General features: G+C 39.0%; 1 protein-coding gene across 2 annotated transcripts in view; it reads left to right on the forward strand.

The window, feature by feature from the left end:
- Imp (IGF-II mRNA-binding protein) overlaps window positions 1-13,899 on the forward strand; it is a 256,323-nt gene that overhangs the window by 106,230 nt on the left and 136,194 nt on the right. The gene's annotated exons all lie outside the window — the stretch shown is intronic.

Below are 13,899 nucleotides of genomic sequence, written 5' to 3' on the forward strand. Positions count from 1 at the left end.
GATTTCAAATCAAGCATTGGTTGCTTCAGCAATCGTTCTGTACAACCTTGAGTACCTTCAGATAATTTGGTTAAGGCGAGGAGATACAGTTACGCACCATTGTGTGCATTTATTTGAATAACGTCGGAATGGGCAATGCTACTGAAGAAAATCGTGGGGGTACAAGAGAGTATGAATTTCTTCACATGTGGCAGGTCGAAGCGTTTTTCAAAGTTGATTATTAAGCTAGATACGACCTGTAAAAAATATGACGAATAAGAATTTTCGGAATCCAATGTATTCCTTATGGGGAATGAACTTCAACATCAAGTTACGGCTAATCAAATGGGAGTTTCGACTTTTCTGCTGGGCAATCACTTCTTCAAACTGTCCTCTTCCCGTTCATATCATTTTCTATTACATCGGAAGTTTGATATTTCGAAGATAACAAATCAAAAAATACTCCCATATGCCCAATGCACTTCTTCTTGCCTCCTGGTAGTGTTGCCAAACCTGGTGCGCATAAAAGAGCTAAATTTCACTTTAAATGGAGTTAAAACACTTTCAAGGAGCCAGATTTACGAAGTCCTTCCTAGAGGAATGTTGTTAGTTGTCAAAGGGATACCCGTTAACTCCAAATTGATGACAATTTATTCTTATTTTTCACCATCTAGATCCGACGGCATCATCCATCCCATGGTCATACTAAATCGAAAATAAAGGATTCCCTGATAACCATATTATGCCAATAATACACGGCGCTATAAAAAAAAGTATCTGGGGATAGTGCGACGCAGCCAATATAACAATATCACGTCACGTGCAAATTGTATAATCATGGCAAAAGTTGGTCTATGTGGGCCGGAATCAGTGGTGGCATCATACTGAGGCACGGCGCCCCAGTTCACAGCCAAACGAGTGTTGTCTAGATATTATCAATAGTTTAATAGACGAAACTATTGATAATATCTAGACAACAGTGAAAGAAAACTACACGAAATTTCACGTCAATGCTCTAGAAGAAATTTTAAGCGTATATTTTCATATTTTGAAATATCCAGGAGGTTTTTCGAATGGAGAGAAATAATTGAAAAAAATCGCCTAAAAGGTCGTCCACCCGACCCTTCCACACGAACGGTTCTTATGCTAGGAAATAAAATGGTACTAGCTGTATCTTGCGATGTTAGAGTGATGATCCATACCTAAATATTTTGATGCCCTAGGCAGTATTTTTCCACCCCCCCCCCTCCTCGCCGACAATATTTTATGTAGGTCCTTTGATATTTTCTTCTTAGCCTCTGACTTTATTTTGAAATAAGGAAACAAAAACTCATTAAGAAATAATATAGGTGATATTTAAAGATTCGTTGTTTGCATTTCTAAGAAGGTAGCATATTTAAGAATATTTCAGTATTTCAATTCTCTTAAGTGTCTGAAGAAAATCGTTAAAAGCGTACTATTACTACTACCTTGGGAAACATAATTCCAGCAGTGTTATCAGAGTAACTTCTGCCAAATACGGGTATAAAATTCTCCAACTTGGCAACCTGATTTCTTATGAGTTGGCAACCTGATTTCTTAGGAGTTGGTAAACTTATTTCTATTCATAGCCTAGGATCACGTGACATTGTGAGATAGCCCAGATCTTGGACTCCGTATACACCACTAGTTTCAATCTATCCATTATTAAACATATTATACCTCAACAGACACAATTTTTTGATACCTCCTCGTATTTTGAGAGATGCTACATAATATTATCTTACTAAAGTACATATTTTTACGTAAAATCCTATATTTCTATAGTTGCTGTTGTTTCAATGAGCAATCCAGATTTATTGATGGAAAATCACTAATTTTCTGGTTTTGTTAGCTTCGTCACCTTACGTTCACTTAATCTTGATTTAAGTCATGATATTACTTGTGGTCATATTTACAAATGTGTTTAGAGTACATCTTCTGATATTAATAACGAAAATAGCAGTTATTTCAGAACATTACTTGGCTTACACCCATTGGCGTAGTCGTGGGAACTTTACAAAATGTATCAATATATCATAAATAGGGTGCGGATTTTTCTCTATTTGCCCTTTTTATTTTTATTCCTTTGTAGTAAAACAGAGGTTAATTTTAAATTCGTTTCATGGTGTTTGTAGTCTATAAACTCATTTCTATAGTGCCTAGAAATGCATATTCTGCAATTTTCAGTTACTTCATCTGTTTTTATGACTGACTGAAATATGATATTTGCTCGATTTGAGGGTCGCAAGGGATGTCAGATCTTTAGAAATACCAAATGTCCCTTAGTACTAGTACTAAATATTTTAAGCTTCACAATATGGTTGTTTTTATTACCATCTTCGTAACTAGTTAACGTACAACGCAGGTTAAAAATACAGTGAAGCACATAACATATCGCCAGAAACTCGCAGGGACAAGTTTCCGGTAATTCAAAACCATGGAGTTAAACAGTGGAAAACATAGTGGAGCCCCGCTCATCGCGAGAGGTTCCCAAGAACAAACACGGTTTGATCTTGGGTCCCTTGTTTCAAGTGAAAGGCTCTGTGTGTGATTGGTCCAGACGGCCGCTGACCGCTCAACTGAAGGAAATAATTCGGGAGCAGTTTGAGTGGGAGAGGCTTGTGCAATGGTGGTCGAGGTGCCTGTGCAACTGTCGGTTCATTCATTATATCCTGACATTTTTATGGCCTGACCAGTCTCCCTGTCGATGAGCAAGGGTCCTTGTGCCTCCAAGAAGAGCTAAGTTAAGTTTTGTTTAGACAAGCACACAACAAATTGTTAATAGAGCAAATTTAAAGCTGAATATTTACTGTCATGTTGTGAGCCTGTACGCACCCTGGTTACATAAAGAAAGTACCTGGGAGAGGGGTGCCGTCGTGTAGCCTGGCATTACTACATCACTGGCTATACCTTTGTAATAAAACTTAAATGCCTATTTTGAGAGTTAGTGCCTATTTTACTTCCCTTTTGTGCCACTTTTAGCTAATTTGCGAAGATAGGGATGAAACTGATGAATTGACACTCACAGACATCCATGCCAAGGCCGGGATTCGAACTCGGGATACCTGAAAGTTTCTTTTCAGAATTGATGTTCGTTTCATGGTGTTTCTAGTCTATAAACGCATTTTAAAATGTAGCTCAAATTTTGTAGACGCTGAAAACTTTGGAGTATTAGACTGGTATTCGATCTGAGCGACAACGGTGAACGCATTTCAAGATGGCAATCTAAGGATTGATTTTTCGAGTGTCCCACATTCTGTTCATATTTTCAAATCTCTCTCTCTCTCTCTCTCTCTCTCTCTCTCTCTCTCTCTCTCTCTCTCTCTCTCTCTCTCTCTCTCTCTCTCTCTCTGTCTCTCTCTCTCTGTGTGTGTGTGTGTGTCGTCCACGCACACGGGACTACACATTGAATTCAGTCAGGGTGCGAAATCTCCCGGGTGTGGGGACAGGGGAAATTCCCCCACCAAACTTTTCCGGGGGTGGAGAGATTTTGTTCTAACAACGAAGATAAACAATTATTTTTGAAGTTGAATATACTTACTGGAATAATATCGAAAACGCACTCAAAGAGCCTGATCTCTAAAGACACTGTCCGGCTTGTCAATTCTTCTCCATTTCTCATCACCTTTCGTCAGCTACCGCAAAATATATAAATAAAACATGTAATAGCATTTAGATGTGCATTTTATATCGGAAACTATTATCTTCTTAATGTCCCCTAAATTTTTGTCCTTCCTTCTAGTCACGCAAATCACGTTCACAGCATTAGTAGAAAATTTAAATCTTCAATTTGCAATCGAATTTTGAATGAAGGACAGTACATATGATATATTGTATATTTTATAATTTAATTACAGTAGAGCGTCGATTATCCGAACGTCGGTCAACCGAACGACCGCTTAACCGAACTGTGTACTCGCTCGCACCTGTTACTCTCCCACCCTACCGTCCATCATCCCCCTCACTCCCAAACCAAGTTTCCCACAGTAGTCGCCGCACTGAGCCACCGCTGGCGGAACATTGCTTCTAATGGGGCCTTCATAAGGCGCTGCTGACCGGCCAAGCCGCCAGTCGCTGTGTTTCAACAATCAGCACACTTCTGTCGGTGTATGTATTGTTCATGCAAAATGCGTATGTAATATGTACATATTTTTGTTTAATAAACTGTACCACATACTATATATTCCTACTAAAGTTGCCTTTGTACGTTACTTTGTAATACTTAAAGAGATGCCTGTTTTTATGAATAAATTTACTGTACAGTACTTCTTTTTGGCAAATAAACATGTACAGTTCGATTATCCGAACAAACCAGTTTTCCGAACACCCATGTCCCCCAATTACTTCGGATAATCGACGCTCTACTGTATTTAACAATTGACATTATTTATTGACACTCATGGGAAGGCGAACAAGCATCAAAAGCTAGTGGAAAAACTAAGTTTTACTCGAATGCACTCTCCCAATGAAGGCAGCGACAATAATTAAAATTATTATAAAAATAATTTAAATTCATCCGGAAAAAAGGTTCCCTGACCGTATTTTGAAATACTTTACAGATGAAAAGATTCTTAGCGGTCCAGAACCCATTTACGCTTGCTGATTTTCTCTCCTGGACCGGAATTGAATTTATTTACAATTCCTGGACCTTTAACAACCCTGCTTGGAACCCCTCATGTACAGTCGGATCCATGAGTATTGCCGTGCATCTCCATGTTTGTGCACTTTATTTGACCCAATAAGAGCTTCAAGAAATAAAAGAAAACTCGAAACAAGCTGTTAACAACTTCTGCACCAGCATACATAAAAAAATCGCTTAAAAACACACATGACGTAGAAAAGTTTATGAAAATAGTCATGGACACTTTGCCGAGCAATACTAGTGGACCCCACTGTAATTCCGATTATTTTGGGAACGTTTGCAGCCGACTGTGCGAATCAAGCGACCAAACCTACTGACGGTGGGGAGCTTGAGCAAGATGATTAGCGGTAGGTGCTGCGTTGAAATGTCATCAGCGACTCTGTTGTTGATTGGATGCTTCGGAAGTTATGACTCGCTTCCAAGCTGTGAATGTACAGGGTAATAATAAAATTAATAAAAAATATAAAAATAATAACAGTAAAAAGTAACTTTCCAAACACTAGTGTAGACCCACACTTGGAGAAACTGGCCGTACCCCCTTTAGGACTATTGACAATTTGCACAAGAGCAAATTACCTCTATCATTGAGTAGTCTTCAAATATGGCAGCCAATCACGAAACCGGGGAGCCACATTTAAACGGGGGCTTTCTCTGATTGGTTGATGTAGGTGTCAATGATTCCACCGTTGCCACGAAAGCAGCGACGTCTTCAGAGTGATGTATGGTATCTACGCGAATAAATGTTGCAACCGCGCAAGGGCGTGACTTTCACACCAGTGGAGGAGGAGTTCTGCCCAGTGTTGCATGCTTTCTATCTCGTTCTCTTTCAACACGACAACAGATCTACACCAGTACCAATAAAACAAGAATGCAAACAATGAAACGTAATTAAATCAATGAAATGAAAGAAACAATGAAATATTACTGTTCCCGGCCTGAGCATGGATATTTGTGAGTGTCCATTCATCATAGCATCACTCATCCCCATCTTCGCAAATTAGCTAAAAGTGGCACAAAAAAGCGAAGTAAAATAAAGAAAATCAACATACATACTTACATACAAGTAAGAAATTGCTTAGTCACACATTTTTAATAATTATTGATTTACGCCTTACATGCAATAACAGTAAACATGTACGAGGTTTGTTCAAAAAGTATCCGACCTTTATTAATAAAGAAATTGTGTATTCAGATACCACAAATCTTACATTAGTGTCCTTAAAAGTAGTCCCCTTGGGCTGCCACTCACTTCTCCCAAAGGTTCTCCCACTGTTGGAAGCAGCGCTGGAACGCCTCTTTTGGGATTGCGCGCAGCTGGTCCGTCGCATTTTGCATGATGTATTCTCTGGACTGAAATCTGGTTCTATTCAGGGGCATTTTCAGCTTGGAGAAAAGCCAGAATTCACATGGAGCCATGCAGGGATAGTAGAGAGCCTGACGATGCACAGGTGTGCTGTGTTTAGCCAGGAAAGTCTGTATCTCCAAGCAAAGTTTCTTCTGCTCGATCGTTAGCAGCTTCGGCACGAACTTCGCTGAGATTCTCCTGATGCGCAAATCATTAGTCAAAATGGAATAAACGGATCCAATGCTCATGCCCACCTCGTCTGAAAGTTCTCGGATCGTGATTCGACGATCCTGCATCACCAGGGTCCTCACTTGGTCAATGACGATCTAATTTCTGGATGTTGAGGGCCTACCAGAACGTGCTTCGCTGTGAAGCGGTTGTACCACTCCTTTATCTGTGTGGTGTCATTGCTTCGTCCCCGAAGGCCTGTCAAATCTTGCGGATCGTTTCTACTTGGGATTCTCCAAGCTTGACACAAAATTTAATGCGATAGCGTTGTTCAAGTTTTTCAGTCAAAACAAAATTCCGACGCCGCTCACTTACACATCCTCACTTATCGGCAGTCTGCTGGCGACTGACTGCTTCTGCAGGCAGGAAAAAACAAAACAAAAATGCGCATTAGGGTTACCTACATATGTGCATCAAACCAGGCCCCCCTAACTACAATTGTTTAAGCCAAAAAAAATTAAGGTGTGATACTTTTTGATCAAACCTCGTATATCATAATTAGGGAGCGGAAGTTGATGTCCTAAAAAATATATGTATATGACCTATAGAATGCCCTAAAAAATGGGAAAAAAGTGCAAAAAATGACCATTAAATTTGTTAGTTTTAGGTTAAAAATTGAAATGAAAAGGAAATTGAACAAAATGCAATCTGGCTTTCAAAGAAAGGCACCAAATGATACCACATGCACATTCAATTAAAATATGCAACGAGGATTTCCAAAGGAAACGACTGAATAATTTTAAAACAATTTAATGAAAAATTCGTATACCCTGAATGGATTGGTGTAAAATGCATTAATTCACCTTGGTGAAAAGACTCAAGAATATTACCAAAATGAAAGAAATGACAAAATATGACGAAACAATATACCGAATATTGCGAAAAAAGACGGGAAAATGCCGAAAATCGGGAAAAATAACCTAAAACCTGAAAATTGTCAAAAATGCACTTTAAAATTACCTTTTTTTGGGTTCTAGACGAAGAGTAATATTATGTATATTTAATGGGCATCGTGTCCGAGATGTCAGAAAAAATATGACATTTCATCACTTCCGCTCCCTAATCGTAATTTATATATGCTACAACTACTTGGTAACACTTTTTGCACTTTACCAAAACAAGATAAAGAGAAGGGGAGAAAAACATCTTCCCTTCTTGATGTTCATCCCTTATCATGTCCCTTGCATCCTAGTTGTTTCCGCCTTCAATGATGCCAAATGCAGTCGCACTCATTCGGGATACACAAGCAGGAGACCTTACTGTTCGGCACACCCAGGTGATGTACTTTGTTCAGTTGAAAGTTCAGCCTTGGATTTGCTTCAAATTTTGGTATTAGGTGTTGGATAGTGCTCTAATATCGGAAACTATTGTTTCTCGCCAACGAAGTGTTGTCCTGGAACGGCAGTAAGTGGAAAGAATAGGCCTTATGTAGTCATCTTTGTTTGAGGAGACTGGGTGCTATTGATTATATTGTATTGCAAAAAAATATTGAATTTCCTAGTGGGGAGTTTTGCAGTCTGTTTCGCGTGCATTTCTGACTGATAAGGGTAGCAAGAGTTTAGAATTTTACATGCACAATGTAAAGTGTGAAACGTCTTTGTTTTTCTTGGTTTAAGAGTTCTTCGAAGTTTCGTTTGGGTGTCATGGTGTCATATGTGAAGAGGCAAAGCCCTAATATCGGATACGCAAGGGTGTTATATGTCGTATCTGATATTTAAAGACCTCTTTTCATTCTAGATGCCAAGGAAGATGTGGGAACCTATATCAGAGAGAGACATCGTTGCTTGATTGTTTCCTGAATTCTGGTAAAGTGTCAATTTCTGAGGTAGCAATTGTAGAGCAACCACAATGAAAAGAACCTTCGGCGAAAAGTCCCCGCGCACCTTTCCCTTCTTCCGTTCAACTCTGGCCATAAGGAAGCATGCTCCACTCTGCCTCTCCCCTCGACGCGGGAGTACGGTGCACAGGAGCCGCGGGTCGACGCAGCCTCTTTTCACTGTCGTTCCACTATACAATCAAATCTCATAGGCGCAGAAGAAAATATATTTTCGGCTCTTTTAAGGTTCATTCCTATATTGGGGCACATTTTTTGGATGTCAAATTTTTGGTCTAAGCCCGTTTCGCCTTATGCCTTATCAGCACACACAAACCGGGTTACCTCCAGTGCTCAATTTAAGGCGGAATGGGAAATCCTGTTTCGCCTTAAAATCGGAAAGAGGGAAATAATACACCGGAGGGATATTGCAGAGATGAATTTTACCTATTAATTAAACACAAAGTAGAATCAAATGTAAATATAATATCGGCTTATCAAATCAGTTACACACTTACACTAAACATTTGTTAAATGCCGCGCAAAAGGAAATATGAATTACAACAAGTTACACATCTCCCAGATTAACACAATAGGATACTGCGTTCACGTAATCGAACAAGGAAATCAAGGACAAACATGGGCATTTTTACTACTTGTACAAAGCCGTAAAGTGCCACTATTTGTAAACTACTGTTGTTTGTGTGGCCAAGACTTTTCCAATGGCTTGTCTAGCTGCTCCACCATAGGAATGCACACTTATGTACACCCAGGCGGAAGAAGTGAAACATACATTTATTCCCCAAAATCTTCACTGCACCGCTACTTGTAAACTACAACAACCTCACAGGTGTCAATTTTCCTTTATTAAAGGGCGAGGTTCAGCCTGTATGAATTCTCTCTGTTCGGTTTTAAAGCGGAAGGGAACTTCCCCGATTTTTTTTATGCTGATAGCACATCCCGTTTCGCCTTATTGCGTATTTCAACTTATCCTGTTTCGCCTTACACACAAAAAATGTTCCCACCAGGGAATAATATCGACATGAAGGGTCATTGTTATTAATGTATTATTAACCTAACCTAACCGACAGGACAATGGGAGCCAATGTAGGCAACATCAGAAGCTCTGCGCTCCCATTGTGAATTACCCTTCAAGTCGGTAATATTCCCAGGTGGGAAATTTTTTGTGTGTAAGGTGAAATGGGACGTTCCGTTTCGCCTTAGAAAGTTCGTGTCACATAAATCATTTGAAATTCTATTAAGGGAGGTGAAAATGCAATAAGGCGAAACAGGACACGTTGATAAGGGAAAACATGAAAATTGTCCAGTTTTTCTTCTATTGGTGACTTACGAGAAATAAATGTTTCAATAAAGAAACTTTGTACATTGTATTCCCTGGACGACGCAGCAACCAGTGTGCAATCACAGCGCAGAACTGTTATTTTGACAAGATCCTGTTTCCCTACTGCTGCTTGGTGAGGGAGTTGTCGCTTCGTGCCCAAACACTAGGCCTAATTTGTTGTTTGATCGCGAGTTCCTTCGTAGGTAAACGCGGCAACAGAGGGTCACTGCCATAAAGGCGGTTCCCGCACCGTGACTGCTGCAAATTGCACATGTAATTTAGTGGTTATTTATTCCAAGTTTCAGATACAGAATTTGTGATAGTCATTTTACACTGTAATAGATTAAGAAGTAGTGAAGATGGTTTTAAAGATATTATTATACGATATTCGAGCATTGACGAGTGTTTTGGCGCCAGCGTTCAATCCCGTGGAAAGAAGGTATCTCCAGCAGGGTCCAAGAAACCACTTGTCGCGCCATTAATTCTGCGGCGCCGAAGGTCAAAGCACATGGCGGCCTTTCCTGGAAGGGACTTCACAAGCGACCGACCGATCGGCCAGGCGCCGTGGCCGGCTTTCCCGTTCGGAACCATAATTTTTTGGTCGCTTCCGCCAGTAATTCTTACGGAAATTGAAGTGCACGTCAACTGCAGGGTTATTTATAGCATGGAGCTATGAATGAAAACGGGACTCGGCGTTTTTCGTGAAATCTAAACCAGTGCCTTGAAATGTTTCGGCACGGAGCACTGGTTTCGGTGTATTGGCAAGAACGTGTTTACGCTAGGAAATGTTATACCCCGTGCCAAGGGCACCCGCAGGATCCTCAGGAAGGAGGGGGAGTCAATTACACTTTTATTATTACTACTACTACTACTACTTGTAGCTTTTTAAAAATGGCATACATTTATAATTTTCGGATTCTGCATATCCATCATATTTGCGTAACTGTATACTTATTTGATTTTACTGCTGAAAAACAGCGTACATGCCTAATACAGCAGTTTGTGATGGCCTATGACATATACACAATATTACAATTAAAAATAAAAATAATAAAATGTGTACTACATGAAAAAATATAGTGAGAAGACCAATTTCATTAAAAGAAAAATACAAATTTGAAAAGTACAATGTAATCACATATGTTAAAAAAACAGTTAATAGTAAAATTACACATGTTATTATCACAATAAAAGGTTACTAGGCTCCAGTGGATAATGACCATATTGGGATATAAGAAAATTAAGATACCTATTATGTCTAAAATAAGAAGTGACATATTAATTCATTTAGGACAAAAATCTGCTTTATAGTTGGATATTAGACTGAAAGTTTAAATGTAACCCTATTTGAATAAGAATAATAATGATAATAATAATTGTTGCTGTAACGTAAGGCCTGTAAGTCGCAAAAAAACATATTTTTTGTTGTAAAATATAGCTAAAATTTCAACATTCGAATTACATTAATTCTTTTCCAGAAATCTCAGCGGGGCCATTTCCCCCGGCCCCTCCCTGCGGTCACCCTTGCCCCGTACCATGAGAGTCGAGTTGAATTATGTATATTTCTGTCTCTTATCGAAGGGTTAGATAAACTCTTGGACCAATCAAGTTGGTCCAGTTGTCATGGTGACGAGATCTGTTTTGTGGTATACAGTTCCCAAACTTGTACCGAAACAAACGAGCGAGGGCAGTGGATGGTGACACAAAGCGAAAAATCACTGTTCTGTTTTTGTACTGTGCCGCGTTCTGCATTTTGAAACCCCCATATTTGGAACGGAAAAGTCTGTTCTTCCACCACCCAGGACACGTTTTTGTATGTGACTTTGTGGGAAATTATCCAATCCAAGAAACTGACCAGGTCACAAGAAGGATCGGGGGGGATTGCCTCTCCCAACTGCCCAGACTATGTTTTTTCGTTCAATTTTATAATAGTTTTGTATCCCAGTATTCCATATAGTTAGTTTCATTGGTGCAAGACGGCATCCTTACAGCCCCTCTGGTTAGTAATTTTTGATACTTTGGGGAATTTTTAATGTACATAATATCCCATGCTCCAAGAAGAACCACTGGAATTTTCCCCACTGGAAACTATTGTTATACATTTCATAAGTTAGTGTACTGAAATGCGCAGCTGTTCCATTTTGTTATTAACTTTCATACACTTGGTTCAAGAAAATCTTTGTAAGTTGGAATAAATTTTAGACATAGTGTTCATCTATTTTTTAGAAACTGTGAAATCATTTATTCTTTGGTGTGAATGTTAAAATATGAAAATTAAACTGGTTGATGTATTTTACTTTTCTTTTTCCTTCCTCGATTTAACACATTTTACTTCAATAAAAACAACGAGCTTTTTGATCTTTTGTAAGTAACTAGAGTGATGGAAATTTCCAGAGGGGGTCGACGGACCCCTCCCTCCTTCCCGACGCCCATGGATAAAGGTATAAAGCATGTAAAGCTTTCAAAGCAGTTGATATGTATCACTTTCTTAAATGATGTTTTGTTTCTCTTCTTTCAGGTAAGTGTCCGTCTCTCCAGGGTGTGTTCCGAACAAACATTGTTCTTGAAAAGATGGGGTAAGTTCACAAATTTACCAAGCGAGGTTGTTGAAGAACTCACAAACTCATCCATCAGATTAAGGTCATAAATTTTATTCCGATGTTAAACGCCCTGTATTAAAAAAAATATATAAATTCATTCTTCCTTTTTGGAGCAGCGAAAGATACGCTGCCTATACGGAGTGTTTAAGTTTGGCAGTGACAAATTCTAATTATGGGTCATCGGCATATTGGTGTCATTCCAGGGTTCTCCCTGACCTGGCAACTCTAGAAATCCTTGGAAAGCTCGGAAAATCGCTTAGGAGGGGGAAAAGGTCATACAAAGTTTAGGGAATTATGTAAAAACATTCAAAAACCTGGAAAAGTCCAGGAAAATAGATAGGTTTGTGCCTGCCAAGATTAGATAAAAAAATTTCCCCCTCCATGGATCATGAGTAGATATTTTGTGAATGTAACTACAATCACCGAATCTAATGCGCACTTTTTTTCTTTTTTCGGTTTTAGGATGTTGAAAGTTTAGTTGCGCCTTGGATTCGATGACTTCTTTGATCCGAGTATGTATAAATATACCACGGTATTAGTGTAATATAGAATAAAATGGAGTATTTGTCAATTTCTATGAACAAGTTATTCTCGATGTTTTACCGAAATATCAGTATTGATAAAAATCATCACTGACGAAATTTCTGTGTGTTCTCGGCAGGATTGTTCAAGGTCCAGGAATTTTAAATCAGTCCAATTCCGGTCCAGCTGAGAAAATCAGCAAGCGTAAATGATTTCTGGACCGTAAAGAACCTTTTTATGTTTAGAAGTATTTAAATTCGGTCCAGAAACTTTTTTCCGGATCAATTTAAAATAATCGAGGAACCTTTTTTCAATGAAACAATACGCTACTTGGACCGAATTTAATTTGTGCGAATAAAAAAGGGTTCCGGTCCTGCAGCGGAACCCAATAGAACCCATTAGAATTTGTGGGTTCCTGTAATTTTAACAACCCTCCTCTTCGATATGGGGTGGTTAACAACTCCTGTCGGCTTACAATCAAGGGGTCCCAGATTTGATTCCACGTCATTGGTGCACATTGTTATGCAGGTCGTACCTAACCCCGGTTTTTTCACACTGGTGAGAAAGAATTTACTGGTATCGCTGTGGAACCCGAACAAAAAGGCAATCTTTTCAGGTGGTTGCCCGATTGGGCTGAAAGTCGGGGGCCAAAAGCGACCTTAGGTAAACGAACATAGAAATGCAATCATATGAAAAGCTTACACTAAATCTCCTTTATCCGAATTGGACGTGACATGGACCTGTTTCGGATAAAAAAAGTAAAGACATTCAGATATCCGAGCACGCTCTAACATCGAAATATATTACGGGAGAGCCCCTTTGCGCGCTTATTCTAATAAGAAATTTTATACGGTAAATAGTCTGCATATTATTATTAGTAATATTTGTTATTGATTACATAAAAAATACATGAAAGGTAAAAAAATTGCGTCAGAGATATAGCGGCATGTATTCATTATCAAGAGTATTTTAAGTTAAGATCATGAAATTTGTATTAAGAAGTTGTTCGTAGGTTATGAAAAATTATTAATGTCCTGTTGTTTGTTGTGCATTTAATTTTTTCCATACATACCGTCCCGATCGAAATTTAATTTCATGTTAAATTCGGTTGTACACATATTGCTTATTAAATTTTAGTTCTCAAACACCCATTTTAAATTTAATTAAGAGAGAGAGCTTACTGTAGTTTTTGTCAACTCTTTCGCGAGGAGAAACTTGATTCATTGATTTCGTTTTATTTTACTTCTCATTTCTGCTCCTTTTGCCTAATTGCAAAAATAAGGATGAGTGATATGAAATTGATGAAGGGACAGAGGCCTCCCCGATTGCGTAGTGTTCATCTAGTTGCCTTGTAATCAAGGGGTCCCGGGTTCGATACCCGGTGGAGGCGCATAGTGGTTCGGATCT

Source organism: Lepisma saccharinum, chromosome 29, assembly GCF_977018435.1.
Source record: "Lepisma saccharinum chromosome 29, izLepSacc3.1, whole genome shotgun sequence".
NCBI lineage: Eukaryota > Metazoa > Arthropoda > Insecta > Zygentoma > Lepismatidae > Lepisma > Lepisma saccharinum.